This window comes from Capra hircus, chromosome 28 (genome assembly GCF_001704415.2).
Source record: "Capra hircus breed San Clemente chromosome 28, ASM170441v1, whole genome shotgun sequence".
NCBI classification, from domain to species: Eukaryota; Metazoa; Chordata; class Mammalia; order Artiodactyla; family Bovidae; genus Capra; species Capra hircus.
This window is the reverse complement of record NC_030835.1, coordinates 17090846-17108983: the sequence shown is the minus strand read 5'-3', so window position 1 is coordinate 17108983 and position 18138 is coordinate 17090846. Positions and strand designations below refer to the sequence as shown.

At 37.6% G+C, this 18138-nt stretch overlaps 1 protein-coding gene across 4 annotated transcripts in view; it reads right to left on the bottom strand.

Moving 5' to 3' along the window:
- MICU1 (mitochondrial calcium uptake 1) overlaps positions 1-18138 on the bottom strand; it is a 226954-nt gene that overhangs the window by 111685 nt on the left and 97131 nt on the right. The gene's annotated exons all lie outside the window — the stretch shown is intronic.

The following is an 18138-nucleotide window of genomic DNA, read 5'->3' as shown; positions in this document are numbered from 1 at the left end:
TCTCAGCCTCAGGAAAGCAGCTGCTCTGGAACTGTCCCGGAAAGAGACTGCATCTATTGCATCGCATCTGGAGACAGACGCTTCTTTATGATATATAGTACCACTCTGAGCCTCCTGTCTGACCCTCTCTTTCTTTTTGAATCTCTCCTCCTCATAAACACCTATAAGTATTAGAGTAAAAGTACCCCATTTTTGCCCCTGCATTCATGGTTGCCTTTTTATCTCTGCTTTCTATCCAACATGAAATAGTTTTATGAAAATGAATAGATTAGTGCTGCCATTATGACATAAAAGGGGCTTTTCTGGTGGCTCAGAAGGTAAAGAATCTGCCTGCAATGCAGCAGATCCAGGTTTGATTCCTGGGTTGGAAGATACCCTGGAGAAGGGAATGGGTACCCACTTCAGTATTCTTGCGTGGAGAATTCCATGGAGGGCTACAGTTCATGGGGCTGCAAAGAATCTGATACGACTGAATGCCTAACACTTTCAGTTTTGGTAATATAAACAGGAATCACTGAATTATTTCATATACTGAAATGAATCCATTTTTAAACAGTGTTACTGATGGTGCATAGGCCAATCAGATGAGCCCAAAGGAAAGCACTATTTACAGTCTGCCTAAACTACCAGGATATAATTTGCTCTGATTTCAGATAAAAATCTTTACTACTTCTGCTGTTATTCTAGGAATTAAAAATAAATTTATTGAAGTTTTAGGAATAAATATAAGACAATATATGGTTTATGCTGCTAATATACAGTAGGTGAACCCAAACAGATTTCTTTTTAAAATTGTAGGCAACTTAAGTTTTGCTCTGAAGGCTGTTAGAACTCTCTATTTTGGAAAACAGATTTTCCTTTATTCAAACAGCCATACTTCTTTTTTTTTTTTTTTCAATGTCAGCAAAGTGAAATTTATTACAAAGATTCTGGAAGCTCACAGAATGGATAGGAGGCTGGGCATATCTTCTGAAAGCAGGTAGAAACCAAGATGCTCAGCTGTGTGGGGCCAGGAGGTAGGACTGATAGGAATACTCTTAGAGCGAAGAGAGCGTGGTCAGGCGTGTTTGGTTGTTAAGGGGGAAGCCCCATATGTCTCTCCAGGTGTCAGCAGAGAGCATCTGGTGGCAAGCGCACCTTTGCCCTGTGAAAGAGGAAGGAACTCCCACTGGCATCCCTTGGGGCTTGTAGAGGGAGGGCTGGCACCTGGATTCAGAGATCCATGGAGAAAGTACCTAGTAGGAGTGCCTTTTTTTCCAAAAAAGAAAGAAAAAGTGCAGTGGTGTTAAGGTTTGGGTAAAGGACACTTGGCAGCTTAAGCAACAAATGTCTGCAGCAGTGATCTAGGACAAATTTCACTGCTTTCCTGAAAATGAGAGACTTGAACTTGATAATCTCAAAGGACCCTTGGGTTTCTAATAGGACCGCTGCAGTGATGAAATAGCTTTCCACTGGAAAGGATAGGATTTAGCATTAGGCGCCTTCTTAGTTCTTTCAAACAGCCATACTTCTATACACAGAGTATGACATCTTCTCATAACTTTTATTCTTATTTAGGTACATCCTATATCATACACACAAAGGATGTATATAAATATCTATAGATATATACCCTAAAATGAATGTGACATACAATATCACATATGTGTATCTGTATATATACATATTTCCTGATCAATTCCAATATAGTTGCTTTATAAAATATGTTTCTCCCTGGTTACAATTAAATGTAAACATATAAAAGATATACCTTCTGGTTACAATTCATTTTCTTTTCAAATCAGCAGAGATAATTGCTTTAAAATTATAAATTATAGGTTTCATTTGATTCTCAGCAAATTTATACATCCACTTCTGTTAAAACTCTTATTTTTGCATACCAAACTTCTTGTCACACAGTGAAGTCAAGATTTTTTTAATTCACCTCCTTTTTTATGACTTAGAATTTTCATTAAAAAAAATCTTATTTAAAAGCATATAGTCTTTCTGATTGAACAGGGAAAGTAATGAGGAAATTCTGAACCTTGTATACTCTCCCTCCTTCTCACCAAGGAAATCCATAAATGGACTCTGCAGACCTCCTAATGTTTTGTGGATTGTGATTTGTAAGTAGAGAGTAGTATATATTTAAACTTAAAAATTATCTGTTGTTTATTTGAAATTAAAATTCAATTTGTGTGCTGTATATTTACTTGCTAAATTTGGCAACCCTACTTACAAACTATTATCTTAGTGAAAAGAGCTCTTAGTTCCATAATAGAGAGGATTTTCCCAAGCAGTATTTGTAAATATGTTGAACACATGACAACTTCTCTGATTTCAGTTCTCCAACTAACACAATGAGAATAATAATTAAGGCCCTAACTACCTCACTGCAGTTATTCTAAGAAAGAATTAGGCTTTAGGGAATTCCCTGGCAGTCCAGTGATTAATTAGGACTTTGCTCTCCCACTGCCAAGGATTTAGGTTCTATCCTTGGTTGGGAAACTAATACCCCACAAGCTGCATCACATAGCCAAATACACTCTAGCCAAAGGTTCAATATGCAGTTATCACTGATGCTGGTTTTTAAAAATTCTATTAAAAAGCGCTAAGTACTAACTACATATCAAGGGTCATTTATAAAATGCTTATTAAATATTCAAAACTCTTTCTTCAAGTTGTATTGTAGTTTGAATGGAAATAATTTAATTAATATTTTAAATAGAAAAAAGAAGACAGGTGACTCCATCTGTGAGAATAACAGTGTTAGGATAAAACTGCTTTGAATATTTTCACCTCTGGTTGGTGAAACAAGTTGAATTATGCACTATTTTGCAACAAGTCCCAACATATGATTTATTATTGTTATTCAAAGTCTATGAAACAATTTCTTCTCATTACCATCAAACAGTTATATATTACTTTACATTAAGACTATACTTGAAAAGAAACTACTGAAGGAAATATTAACAGTGACTTCTTCTCTGGAGAAAATAATTATGGTTTAACTTCTCTGTTTTATAAGGCGAGATTTTGCATCATTGTTTTTCTTAACGTGAGGCATTTAATACCCTCTTTATCTTAAAGATTCATATTCCCTTAGCTTACCAGCAACTCTGTGACAGACAAATGACACAGAAAGACTGTAGCTAATTATATAATTGTCTAGGAGCTTCACAGAGTTAATGTATCTAATTTGGTCCTAAATAACAGATTAGATATCCAACGTATTTGACCCATGGATGAATTCCAGGTACATAAATACATTTAACTGTACTCTAAGTCTCTATGTTTTTTCACTAAAAGAATCTAACATCTTTTCTTTTTTTATTTCTGTACACTAAGGTACGAGTAAAATAAACTTTGGAATTCTATAGTACCAGTCAACCTAGACATGTGAAAGACAAGCTTTCAATAGAAAACAATTAATTTTAAGAGATGTTTTAAAAAAGGAAAAATTTTAGAATCATTGCTGCTGCTAAGTCGCTTCAGTCGTGTCCGACTCTGTGCGACCCCACAGACGGCAGCCCACCAGGCTCCCCCGTCCCTGGGGATTCTCCAGGCAAGAACACTGGAGTGGGTTGCCATTTCCTTCTCCAATGCGTGAAAGTAAAAAGTGAAAGTGAAGTTGCTCAGTCATGTCCGACTCATAGCGACCCCATGGACTGCAGCCTACCAAGGCTCCTCCATCCATGGGATTTTCCAGGCAAGAGTACTGGAGTGGGGTGCCATTGCCTTCATTAGAGAAGATTAATAAACTATGCCTATCATCCCAAACATCCTTAATTGTTATTTATTAGTAATAATTAGAGTAGTTACACTTTTTTCCAGGGCTTCCCAGGTGGCGCTAATGGCCCTAATAGCTATCCTTTTTTCCACAGAGTCTAAAAGAAAAAGTAAAATGGCTAAAAGAACAAAAAAAAAAAGGGAAAAGGGAGAAAAAGTATAGAGAATTCTGCTGCTGCTGCTAAGTCGCTTCAGTCGTGACTGACTCTGCGCGACCCCATAGATGGCAACCCACCAGGCTCCCCCATCCCTGGGATTCTCTAGGCAAGAATACTGGAGTGGGTTGAATTCTAGTGCCCACTAATATCTGTGTTTTCCTTGAAAGGGATGGTGGTGGCGAGGGCACATAGGACCTTGTAGGCCACTGTAAAGACTTTGGCTTTTACTTTGAGATTAAAATCTGAGAGAGACTGGAAGCCTCTGGGGAATTTAAAGCAGAGGAATGACGTGATTTTATGGTGGGATTCTGGATTATTTCAAAGTAGATATGACAGGATTTACTGACATCAGAAATGAAAATATTCAGACTATTTAAAAAAATACACACACAAACTCAAAACACAAACACACACATTCTTTCTTTTTCCAAAATGGAATAATGAAGTATGTATGTTCTGACTCATCAGTATATTGTGAACAGTTTTCTATGCTAATAAATCTCTGCGTTACATATACAAAGTGCTGTATTGAATTTTATTGCATAGATTTATTGTAATTTGTTCAGCCATCTGTTTGATATTTGAATTCTTCCCAATTTATTTTCTGACGATCAGTATCATTACACGTGTCATTTTATTAGCCTAAACTTGAAGAAATGCAACTGCTGGGCCAGAGGGTAAGCACTTATGAAAATGTCTGAGAAACACTGCCAAGATTCTAAAAAGGCATGTTAATATTTTATATTTTCAGTAACACTATCTAGTCAATTAAATTTAGGTGTTATTCCAATAGTTAATTCTGACGCACAAATAGCTTTGTGTACAGTACGGATTTGTTAGTCTATGCGAGGAGGAACAACTAGTAGCCCCTTCATAAGAGGTAATCAGCATTAATCTTTATCCCAGTTTCTTGGATTTCTTTAGATTTTTGAGAGTGATCTTAATTTAGGAAAGACTTCATTCACCTCATGTAGTTTGGAGGACTAAGCCAAAGTCTAAGCTAGTTTAACTGTAGCATAGATCGTGTGGTAAAGTTGCCCGGTATGCAAGGTACAGCTTTGATGCCTACAGTTTGTCTATCTCCTAAACAAACCCATAACCTTTGATTTACAGGTCTATAATCAGCCACAGGAGCCCAAGAACATGTGGTAGGAGGAAGGGAATTATGATGCTCTTTTTAGCAGCACTAATTGGAAAACCTTGGTTTCTACTTTAACAGATTCTGACCACAAGGAAAATGAACACTTAGAAATTTAATGTATATTCTTAGATCAAACTTAAACTTCATATTGCTTTTATGTGAAAATCCTTAAATAATGAAAGAAACTACAAGAGATGTTACTATGAGCTAACCACCCTTACACATAGACTCTGCAATGGCTACAAAGAGAGTTCTTTATTGTGTCTCAGTGTGATTTATTTTGTCAAGTGGCAAGGTTTTCTAAATAATATGAAACACTACCTGTCAAAAACCTGAGATTAAAAACTTCATAAGACTGTGAAATGTTTCTGAATTTGTTCAGCAAGGCTTTAGCTGTGCAGACACTTCTTCCATCTAACTATTGCTCTTCTTCCATTTACATCTTTTCTAGAAAATACATTTCAGCCCCGATTCTATCTATCTATCTAGATTATCTATCTATCTACATAACTTTCTAAGTAAAATTTCACACCTGAAGAAAAGAAATAGCAAATGTTCCTACTTCAAGGTATATAACCTGTTTTTACACTATATCTCTACCTCACTTGCTAGATGACCTTCACAGGGCTGCCAGAAACAGTCTTGCATTTAAATAGATCTTCCTTAACACTGTTATTTGACAGTTGTGCTATATGAAGAGTATTAAATGCCAGAGATGTCAAAAATCTTTGATTCCCCAAGAGTTTCTGGGAAGTAGATTCCAAGGCATGCCTGTGCTTTACCTTTTTATTAAGGTCACATCCTTCTTCAGAAATATATTTTCTTCAAATGCATGTTGCTATTTTTGTGGCCAAATTACATAGGTGATAGATTCCCTACCCCTACCTTCTGAGATCTAAAAAAATATAATCATCTGCTTGACATTCATTTCATTCTATGTGGTTTCATGCCATTCCTTGTGCTCAACAGCCAAAGTGACAATTTATGCCAAGATACAACTTAATGCATATGTGCTTATAATTAGCTGCTTTAATAAAGAGATTGGATATTTGATACTTAATTTATGCTCATTATGAAGGATCCTCTTTACATGTGACTTAGTTTGGTGTCACATAAAAAGCTATTTTTTTGGCTTAGTGTCCAAATAGAAAAAAATTTGCTATGCTAATTAATTTTCTAGCTTTCACTGTGTATAGAGAATAACTATTATTTTAAACCAGTTTTAAATACTAGGCAGGAGGCGAAGGCTACTTGGAGCAATATAAAACTTTAGTATGTATACTAAAATAATTACTCTGAAAATTTCTTAGATACTTAGCCAACAAATATACATGGAGTACTTGTTATGAGCCAGATACTGGGCTGGATACCTTCTCCAGCAAATCAGTCCATGACAACCACTATTTCTTGCCTTGATTTCATTTTTGCTCCCTCAAATTCTTCAGCAAAACAAATGAGCATTTTCCAAAGCTGTTCCAGAAATAAGTAAGCAACACATCATGAAGCCTAAGCATAACCAAACACTATTAAGTTGTGGGTTTTACGGAAAAGTCAGATATATAGAAAGGACAGACACATATGATTCCAGTCCAGCTTCTAAGAGGCAAACAATGGGAAAAAGTAGGGCTCACAGGCCATAGTAAATATTTTACACAACATAAATTACTGAAGGCTGAATTCTACAGAGCCACCCCAATCATCAACAGAACAAAAACAAGATACAGCAGAGGTGGAAGAAGACAGAACAGAAGGTAGGTGAGGTACAAGAGGGGAAGTTTCTATAATCTGTTCTTGGGAAATGATGGAAAGACTCTGGCAGGATGGTAAACTGAGGTCTATTTGACACTGTAATCAAAGGTATAGAGATGGACAGGTGGTTTTGTCTCCTTTCTACCTAGAAGAAACCCAGAGAAGTCACATCCCAAATATTCTTTCATTGAAATATTTTTGGAATGACTACTATTAGTAGGATACTGTGTTAGATACTTTGGGGATACAAAGCCACATAGCAGAGTTCCTAACTTCAAGATATTATTTAGTGATGCCATAACCACTGTCTAAACTTTCATTAATTAGAGAGTTTTTCAAACTAACAAATACTTCTGGAGCTGTTACAAGGTATCATAATTCATTCACAATTCAATGTAAAAAGTTTTTTTAAATTCTGATTTTTAAAACAAGTAGAATTTTAGCTGAGATATAGGAGAAAGTTCTGATTTGAAGAGTGAAGGGAGAAGAAGAAATAATGTGACAGGTTAGGGTACTTTCTAGAAGGCATAGAATTTAGCTATATTGGAGTTTTACTTTTCTTGCTCCAGGAATTTTCTCCCATTGATAAATGAGATCTAAAACAGAAGGAAGCCTTCCCTCATTAGGCCTTTGCTCCCAAGGCCCTAAGGAGCAGAGATGCAAAAACAAGGGCAGACCTCTTTCTTTTCTCTCTTTCAGAGCTCCTATATATGAATCTCATATCATAAGAAGCGGCTCCACAGAAAAGTGGCAGAAAGCTTTACAGGCCAACATAACCCATTCAAGAGAGAATACAGTATATGCAAACATAATAATTTTAGTGGCGGCACCAGCTCATAGAGCATACAGAAAATACTCCTGATTACCTCACTCAATATTCTTTTTTTTTTTTTTTAAGATTTAAAATGTTTTATTTTATTTTTTTTTTAATTTTAAAATCTTTAATTCTTACATGCGTTCCCAAACATGAACCCCCTCCCACCTCCCTCCCCATAACATCTCTCTGGGTCATCCCCATGCACCAGCTCCAAGCATGCTGTATCCTGCATCAGACATAGACTGGCGATTCAATTCTTACATGATAGTATACATGTTAGAATGTCATTCTCCCAAATCATCCCACCCTCTCCCTCTCCCTCTGAGTCCAAAAAGAAAACAGGCCCATTTGACTATCTGTACTGAAAGGGTAGAGCTCTAGGAATCCTGCGATCTCAATCAGATTTCCATAAGATTTTAAGATAATATTAGAATTTTATTAGAATTTTTAGAATATAATTTTCAGAACAGAATTTTCAAAACATGAAAATGGATTAATTTAAATAAAACACAAATATGAAAAGGCTAATAATAACTGATTTCCTCATGGTTATAAAATTATAAAATCTTTCTCAAGATACAGTCAAAACACATTTAGATCTTATCTTTATTTTAAGTCACAATTTGCTACTTTAGTCTCTGTTCTCCCCTTGGCCTTATGAACCCTCAGAACAAATCTCGGCATTGTTCTCAAGGGATAAACTTTGCTTTTGCAAATGAAAAAATTTAATCTTCTAGTACAGTCACAAGGAGACTTGTGAGAGCTAAATACAAACACCACTTATTTCTTGCTAATTTGAACTAAAATTATTTTGTGGTTGTTGATACAAAGATGTAAATGCTTCAACTTTCTGTAACAACAGGGTTTACTGAAATGACATATTTTCAAGTACATCTGGCTCAAAATGAACTTAACATCATAAATATTTGATATATTTAAATGCATTATTTTATTGTTTTGACAGAAACTGTATTATTATAAAATCAATGAATTAACCATAAGAAAGGCTATGCTAGAGAAAGAAGTTACTGGTAAATAACACAGTGAGACACTTTTGGCCTAACAGCATGCTAATAAGAATTTCTGAAGTTCTAAGCACTTTTTATAGGGTAAAACAACACTGAATAAGATCAACCATTTTCTTCTTTGTTTTACCCTTCATAAGGACAATTAGGCAACAGCAGAAAATCCTGAGACATAAAAATTACATGTGCTCGTGTGCAGATGCTGTCATGTCCGACTCTTTTGCTCATCAGGTACATCGGATTTTCCAGGCAAGAATACTGGAATGGGTTACCATCTCCTTCTCCAGGGGATCTTCCTGATCCAGGGATTGAACCCGTGTCACCTGCTCTGGCATGCGGATTCTTCACCACTGAGCCACCTGAGAAGCATCAGTTAGTTCAGTTCAGTTGTCAGTCGTGTGTGACTCTTTGTGACCCTGTGCACTACATCACGCCAGGCTTGTCTGTCCATCACCAACTCCTGGAGCTTGCTCAAACTCATGTCCATCAAGTCAGTGATGCTATCCAACCATCTCACCCTCTGTCGTCCCCTTCTCCTCCCGCCTTCAATCTTTCCCAGCATCAGGGTCATTCCCAATGAGTCAGTTCTTCACATCAGGTGGCCAAAGTATTGGAGTTTCAGTTTCAGCATCAGTCTTTCCAATGAATATTCAGGACTGAGTTCCTTTAGAATTTGACTGGTTGGATCTCCTTGCAGTCCAAGGAATTCTCAAGAGTCTTCTCCAACAACACAGTTCAAAAGCATCAATTATTCGGCACTCAGCTTTCTTTATAGTTCAACTCTCACATCCATACATGACTACTGCAAAAACCATAGCTTTGACTAGATGGACCTTTGTTGGCAAAGTAATGTCTCCACTTTTCAATATGCTGTCTAGGCTGGTCATAGCTTTTCTTCCAAGGAACAAGCATCTATTAATTTCATGGCTACAGTCACCATTTGCTGTGATTCTGGAGCTCAACAAAATAAAGTCTGTCACTATTTCCATTGTTTTACCATCTATTTGCCATAAAGTGATGGGATCAGATGCCATGAACTTAACTTTTTGAACGTTGAGTTTTAAGCCAACTTTTTCACTCTCCTCTTTCACTTTCATCAAGAGGCTCTTTAGTTCATTTTCACTTTTTGCCATAAGGGTGGTGTTATCTGCATATCTGAGGTTATTGATATTTCTCCCAGCAATCTTGATTCCAGCTTTGCGCTTCATCCAGCTTGGCATTTCGCATGATGTGCTCTGCATATAAGTTAAAATAAGCAGGGTGACAATATACAGCCTTGACGTACTCCTTTCCCAATGTGGAACCAGTCCGTTGTTCCATGTCCAGTTCTAACTGTTACTTCTTGACCTGTACACAAATTTCTCAGAAGACAAGTAAGGTGGTCTGGTATTCCCATCTCTTGAAGAATTTTCCAGTTTGTTGTGATCTACACAAAGGCTTTGGCATAATCAATAAAGCAGAAGTAGACATTTTTCTGGAACTCTCTCGCTTTTTCTAGGATCCAACAAATGTTGGCAATTTCATCACTGGTTCCTCTGCCTTTTCTAAATCCAGGTTGAACATCTGAGTTCACAGTTCACGTACTGTTGAAGTCTGGCTTGAAGAACTTTGAGCATTACTTTGTGGGCATGTGAGATAAGTGTAATTGTGCGGTAGTTTGAACATTCTTTGGCATTGCCCTTCTTTGGGACTGGAATGAAAACACCTTTCCCAGTCCTGTGGCCACTGCTGAGTTTTCCAAAATTGGTGGCATACTGAGGGCAGCACTTTCACAGCGTCATCTTTTAGGATTTGAAATAGCTCAATTGGAATTCCATCACCTCCACTAACTTTGTTTACAGTGATGCTTCCTAAGGCCCACTTGACTTTGGATTCCAGGATGTCTGGCTCTAGGTGAGTGATCACACCATCGTGGTTATCTGGGTCATGAAGATCTTTTTTGTATAGTTCTTCCGTGTATTCTTGACACCTCTTCTTAATATCTTTAGCTTCTGTTAGGTCCATACTGTTTCTGTCCTTTATTGTGCCCATCTTTGCATGAAATGTTCCCTGGTATCTCGAATTTTCTTGAAGAGATCTCTGTGAAGCTGTGAAGCTCACTCAGTCGTGTCTGACTCTTTGCGACCCCATGGACTGTAGCCTACCTTGCTCCTCCGTCCGTGGGATTCTCCAGGCAAGAATATTGGAGTGGGTTGCCTTCCTTCTCCAGGAGATCTTCCCAACCCAGGGATCGAACCCAGGTCTCCCACATTGTAGGCAGATGCTTTACCATCTGAGCCACCAGGGAAGATCTCTAGGCTTTCCCGTTCTATTTTTTTCCTCTATTTCTTTGCACTGATCACTGAGGAAGGCTTTCTTTATCTCTCCTTGCTATTCTTTGGAACTTTGCATTCAAATGAGTACATCTTTCCTTTTCTCCTTTGCCTTTAGCTTCTCTTCTTTTCATAGCTATTTGTAAGGCCTCCTCAGACAACCATTTTGCCTTTTCCCATTTCTTTTTCTTGGGGATGGTCTTGATCACTGCCTCCCGTACAATGTTACAAACCTCTGCCCATATTTCTTCAGGTACTCTGTCTTTCAGATCTAATCCCACATTGTACCAGTTCTTGCTTTTGATTTTTCTGGTGGCTTTTCAAAGATTAATAGTACATAGTAAGATTGCTTACAAATAATCCACTTTTTGATCATTTTATTATTGCCTCCACAAGCTATCTAAAACTTTGGTCTAGATAGCCCACAGGGTCAATAACTTTATTTAGAAAATATATGAAGACAAAGAACATACATAAATATTTCAACCTGTCAATGGCCAAGATCCAGATTCTAAATTATGTTATGATAACCTAGTGAATCTTAGTATTAGCTATGAATCATCCAAATCAATAAATAATATATAGCATTCTAGATAAATCTAGATGACTTTTCTTTATATCAAGTTATAAGTCTCTGACTTCAATTACAAGATTTAAGACCACCAGCTAATGTTGTAGTTGGTGAGTCCAGAGTACTAAGCCATTAATAAACCATGCTTCGGCATTTTCATTCAATTTCAATTAACCTAGTTTAAGGATCAAAGCCTCTTTGGAAATTATTTAATAATAATAATTATTAACAGTCTTTATTGTGCCTGGAATGAATCTAAATTTATTTTATCAGTGAGCAGTTATTTAGTAAATACTTAGTATTCTACTTAATATAGATGCTATGGCTCATGTTTGACAATTGTTCAAGTTAATCCATCAAACCTCATCAGACAGATAAAGTATGAAACAATAAAATCTATGAATTAGGGTAAGAGGGGGATATAAATAATTTAATTCTGAATTATAAGAAACCTTATAAATTTCTCATAACCTACTTCATTTAGAAGTAGGTTAGCTTAAAAACATATTTTCCTCACTCCACTGGTACTGGATGTGGACTGAGGACATCAACAGCTAAAAGAACTGTTCTCAACTCAGGATATAAACAGCAGAGTCTTCTGTTTTATAAACTTCATTTCAGAGAAAACTGAAAAAAAATAATCCTTGCTTTGTTACTTTGCCACAATGCTTTATATACAGTAGATAAGTTTGTAATTAATATCACTATAAATCTGTAACAAATAATCATTACAAACCTATGCTCACTGTCAGGCAGTTACATTCTAGGTAGGAAGATGGACAATAAAGAAGATATATCAATTATCCACTTCTGGGTATTTATCTGGAGAACACAAAAATACTAATTTTAAAAGATAAAGGCATCCCTATGTTCAATGCAGCACTATATACAATGGCCATGCCACAGAAACAACCTACGTGTCCACTGACGTATGAATGGATAAAGAAGATGTGGTATACACTCACGCATGTGCACACACACATATATATAAAATGGCACATAACTCAGTCATAAAGGAAGGTAAAATCTTGCCACTTGTGACAACCTTGGACCTTGAGGGTATTATGCTAAGTGAAGTAATTCAGATGGAGAAAGACAAATACCAAATGATATCATTCACATGTGGAATCTAAAAAAAAAAACAAACAAATAAACAACATAAAGCAAAACCAAACTCAGAGAGAACATACTAGAGGTTACCAGAGGGGAAGGGGGTTGAAGGGTAGCTGAAATGGGTAAAGGAGGTTAATTATATATGATGACAGATGGTAACTAGACTTGTAATAGTGATCACTTTGTAGTGTATATAAGATGTTGAATTATAATGTTGAAAACCTGAAACTCATAATTTTTTAGGAAAGAAAAGAAATCAATTATATAGAATGTGAAATTAAAAGACACTTGCTCCTTAGAAGAAAAGCTATGACCAACCTAAACAGCATATTAAAAAGCAGAGACGTTGCTTTGCCAATAAGGGTCTGCCTAGTCCAAGCTATGGTTTTTCCAGTAGTCATGCATGGATGTGAGAGTTGGACTATAAAGAAAGCTGAACATCTAAGAATTGATTCTTTTGAACTGTGGTGTTGGAGAAGACTCTTGAGAGTGCCTTGGACTCCAAGGAGACTCCCTTGGACTGCAAGGAGATCTAACCAGTCAGTCCTAAAGAAAATCAGTCCTGAATATTCATTGGAAGGACTGATGCTGAAGCTGAAAATCCAGTACTCTGGCACCTGATGAGAAGAACTGACTCATTGGAAAAGACCTTGATGCTGGCAAAGATTGAAGGCAGGAGGAGAAGGGGACAACAGAGGATGAGATGGTTGGATGGCATCACTGACTCAATGGACATGAGTTTGAGTAAGCTTTGGGAGTTGGTGATGGACAGAGAAGCCTGGCGTGCTGCAGTCCATGGGGTCACAAAGAGTCGGACATGACTGAGTGACTGAACAGAACTGAACTGATATAGAATGTGAAATCATGCCAAATGCCAAGGAGAAAAAAAGAGAGCAAAAGAGGGATTTAGGAGATGTGTATGTGTAAGTGCGTGTGTATGACAGGATGAAGTGAAGTGAAGTGAGGCTGCTCAGTCGTGTCCAACTCTTTGCAACCCCACTGACATCAGGCTCCTCCATCCATGGGATTTTCTAGGCAAGAGTACTGGAGTGGGTTGCCATTTTCTTCTCCAGGGAATCTTTCCAACCCAGGGATCGAACCCAGGTCTCCCACCCTGTAGACAGACGCTTTACCGTCTGAGCCACCAAGGAAGTTCTGTATGACAGGATAAAAGGTATTTAAATTTTAGGCTGGTCAGAGAAGGCACCCATTATCCAAAGTACATACAGAGAAGAGTGAGAAATTTATGTCACTGCTTATTATAAGCACAAGATATTGCTGCCAAATTGGTTGTTATTCTGGGTGTGAGTCAAAAAAATTGTTTAGCTAAAAAATGAAACTTCTAAAATTGATGGTAAATTCTTGAACACCACTGATTCTATTAATTTCGAAAAAAAAAAAAACCCAGATAATTAGAAATATAACAGTCTTGTATCATATGGGTTATGCTCTTCACATTGCTCTAGCTGGTTTTCCATTAGAAATCTGAAGAATGGTCCATGTTGTTCATTAGAGTAACAGACGAATAAATATGCTAATGTATTCTCCGAGGCCCAAGCCACTCCCTAGCAAAGCTTTTGGTGTTTAAAGGATTGCACTTCTTGCCTGACGACCTGGCAAGAAGTGTATCTAGATGTAATGATTCCTTGTTATTCACAAAAAGGTGGATTCACTGAATGCCTCACTTATCATTCTAGAGGCTATTAGGATGTGGGAAATAACTGATCTCAATGTCATTTCTGTGGCACATTTCCCTCCATGATTTGTTAAATAAAGTAAACAATGCAGTGCACAACATACAGATTGTAAGACAGCTTGAACTGCCCATTATCTACGGCAGAGTTTACGAACAGCCTTTCCACAGCTCAGTTTTAGAGAAAGAAGAGGCACTATGGTAAGCTGTGGCTTATCACTGCTGAAAATGTGACCACAGCGGTAAAGCCAAGTGACAGAAGCCCATGTGCTGGAGTGGCCTGGGTTCAAGCCCTAAATCGTCTACTTACTGTGGGACTTGAGGCAAGTTTTTTTTTTAATATAAATTTATATATTTTAATTGGAGGCTAATTATTTTACAACATTGTATTGATTTTGCCATACATTGACATGAATCCGCCACATGTGTATACGTGTTCCCCATCCTGAACCCCTCTCCCACCTCCCTCCTCATCCCATCCCTCTGGGTCATCCCAGTGCACCAGCCCCAAGCATCCTGCATCATGCATCGAACCTGGACTGGCGATTTGTTTCACATATGATATTATACATGTTTCAATGCCATTCTCCCAAATCATCCCACCTTCTCCCTCTCCCACAGAGTCTTAAAGACTGTTCTATACATCTGTGTCTCTTTTGCTGTCTCGCATACAGGGTTATCATTACCATCTTTCTAAATTCCATATATATGTGTTAGTATACTGTACTTTGGCCACCTCATGCGAAGAGTTGACTCAGCGGAAAAGACTCTGATGCTGGGAGGGATTGGGGGCGGGAGGAGAAGGGGACAACAGAGGATGAGATGGCTGGAGCGAACTACGGGAGTTGGTGATGGATAGGGAGGCCTGGCGTGCTGCGATTCATGGGGTCGCAAAGAGTCGGACACGACTGAGCGACTGACCTGAACTGAACTGATACTGTATTGGTGTTTTTCTTTCTGGCTTACTTCATTCTGTATAGTAGGCTCCAGTTTCATACACCTCATTAGAACGGATTCAAATGTATTCTTTTTAATGGCTGAGTAATATTCCATTGTGTATATGTACCACAGCTCTCTTATCCATTCGTCTGCTGATGGACATCTAGGTTGCTTCCATGTCCTGGATATTATAAACAGTGCTGCGATGAACATTGGGGTACATGTGTCTCTTTCAGTTCTGGTTTCCTTGGTGTGTATGCCCAGCAGTGGGATTGCTGGGTCATATGGCAGTTCTATTTCCAGTTTTTAAAGGACTCCACACTGTTCTCCATAGTGGCTGTACTAGTTTGCATTCCCACCAACAGTGTAGGAGGGTTCCCTTTTCTCCATACCCTCTCCAGCATTTATTGCAAGTTTTTAATTGTTTTGTGTGCCTCAATTTCCTCATCTGTAAAATGAAGATAGTAAACTACAAACATTGCACAGTTGATATAAGGAAAATGTAGGTGCAATTGAAGTCCTCAAAGAAAAGTATCTGGTGAAATAAGAGCTGAAATTTTTCCACATTTTATGAAAACTATAAACCCACAGACCCCAAAACTCAAAGAATCCCAAGACAAGAAACACAAGAACACTATACAGAGATACACAATGAAACGAAAACCAAACAACCCTGTAAAAACTACATCAGTGGTTCTCAACCAGGGATTATTCCTCCCCATTCCTACTCCTCTGGGGACATTTGACAAAGATATTTTTGTTTGCAACAACTGGGTGAGGGAAAGTGTGCATGACTGGCATCTAATGTGCAGAGGCCAAGAACGCTGCTAAACATCTTATAATGGAAAGGACAGCCCTCACAAAAATCAGTTACCCTGCCTAAAACATCAGCAGTGCTAAGGCTGAGAAATATGGGGCTTCCCTGGTGGCTCGGATGGTAAAGAATCTGCCTGCAATGAGGGAAGAGAAATACTAAAAGCATATAGTAATCAAAATGCTTAAAACTAGTGAAAAGAGAAAATCTTAAAAATCATATCCTTATCATATTTTCTCATCCTGACAAATACAGAAAGTATATGAGATTGCAACAGTAAGCATTTTTTGTAAATCACATACCAAGGTTAAGCCAGGAGCTGAGCACCAAGAAGTAAAGGTACCTAGACCTGTAGAGCTACTTAGAGGGATTCCCAGTACTCACAAGTCAATGTGACTTTTTAAAAAAAATCTGAATTTAGGGAGCTACACAATGTGCAGCTTCTATCTTCAGCAAAAACTGAAGATTCTGCTCTGTGGTCTTCCTGACACTTAATCATAGGTAAGAAGTGGTGGGGCCAGGATTTGAACTGAAGTCTGTTTCGAAAATGCATCCAAATAATATTAATAATACAAAATATAAGATCATAAATGTGCTTTCAGTTTACTATTTTGGGTCTTCATAACTAGTTAATATATATCTATTCTGCTAGAGCACTGGTCCACTACAAATTTATTCAATTACTTTGGTAGTCAGGGACAGCTGTGGTAAAGCATATCAGTCTATATTTCTCCATTTTTTTCTGTCAATTAGAGGAAAAAAGAGTAACAGTGGTCACAGCTATGGCAGGAACTGTGTATATCATTTAGTGAAAATTGTTTATAGTTTAAAAAATTTTTTATGGAGTACAGTTGATATACAATGTTGTGTTAGTTTCTGCTATACAGTGAAGTAAATCAGTTACACATATATTCACTCTTTTCTAGATATTTTTTCCCATGTAGGTCATTATAGAGTATTGAGAAGAGTTCCCTGTGCTATACAGTAGGTCCTTATTAATTATCTATTTTATATACAGTTGGAGGAGGAAATGGAAAACCACCCCAGTATCCTTGCTTGGAGAATTCCATGGATAGAGGAGCCTGGCGGGCTATAGTCCATGGGTCGCAAAGAGTCGGACATGATTGAGCGACTAACACGCTTATATACAGTAGTATATATGTCAATCCCAATCTCCCAATTTATCCCTCCTCATCCCTTCCCCACTGGAAACCATAAGTTTGGAAAACTGTTTACAGTTTTATCTTTATAGATGCCTACTCTGGAGAAGAGTAGGAAGAGGTGCTTATTTTTATTTGGTTCTGTCCTCCATGGGGAAAAAATTGAGAATCACTTCTTTCAAGTATCAGATCTCTTTGGTCAAGCTAGGTAGATTTCAATCGATGCACACAGAGAGCTAGAGACATACACTCTTTTTTCTGAATGGTTAAAACAAAGTCATACTAAAGGGAAATAATGCTAAGAACACTTACAGTAGCATACTAATCAACAAAACTGTTTAGCCTAGAATAATCAGAAATTCATCAGTGCTCTAAAGGAGTAAAAGCTGAGTTTTGTGTCTTAAGAAGTTATCTTCCAAGGTTCAAAAATGAATATTCAACACAATTAGAACAACCAAGCCAATCATCTTTAGTAAAGGAAATAATAGATTAATATGTGTTTTACTGAGGAAGTATAAACATTAATTGGAGAAGGAAATGGCAACCCACTCCAGTGTTCTTGCCTGGAGAATCCCAGGGACGGAGGAGCCTGGTGGGCTGCCGTCTCTGGGGTCACACAGAGTCGGACACGACTGAAGCCTGAAGCGACTTAGCAGCAGTAGCAGCCTAAACATTAATGAGGGCTAAAGGAGCAGGCAATGTATAAATTATCCTGAGCTTCAAACAGTTATAAGGTAACTTCACAGGTGCTTTTTTGTTTTCTTCTAACTTTACCTGGATACTTTATTTCCTTCCTCTTTTTCAGGTGGTTCTATATACAAGTTATAGAGAATCCAAAACAACTGAAATTTGATGTAACTTATCATTCATTAACTTTG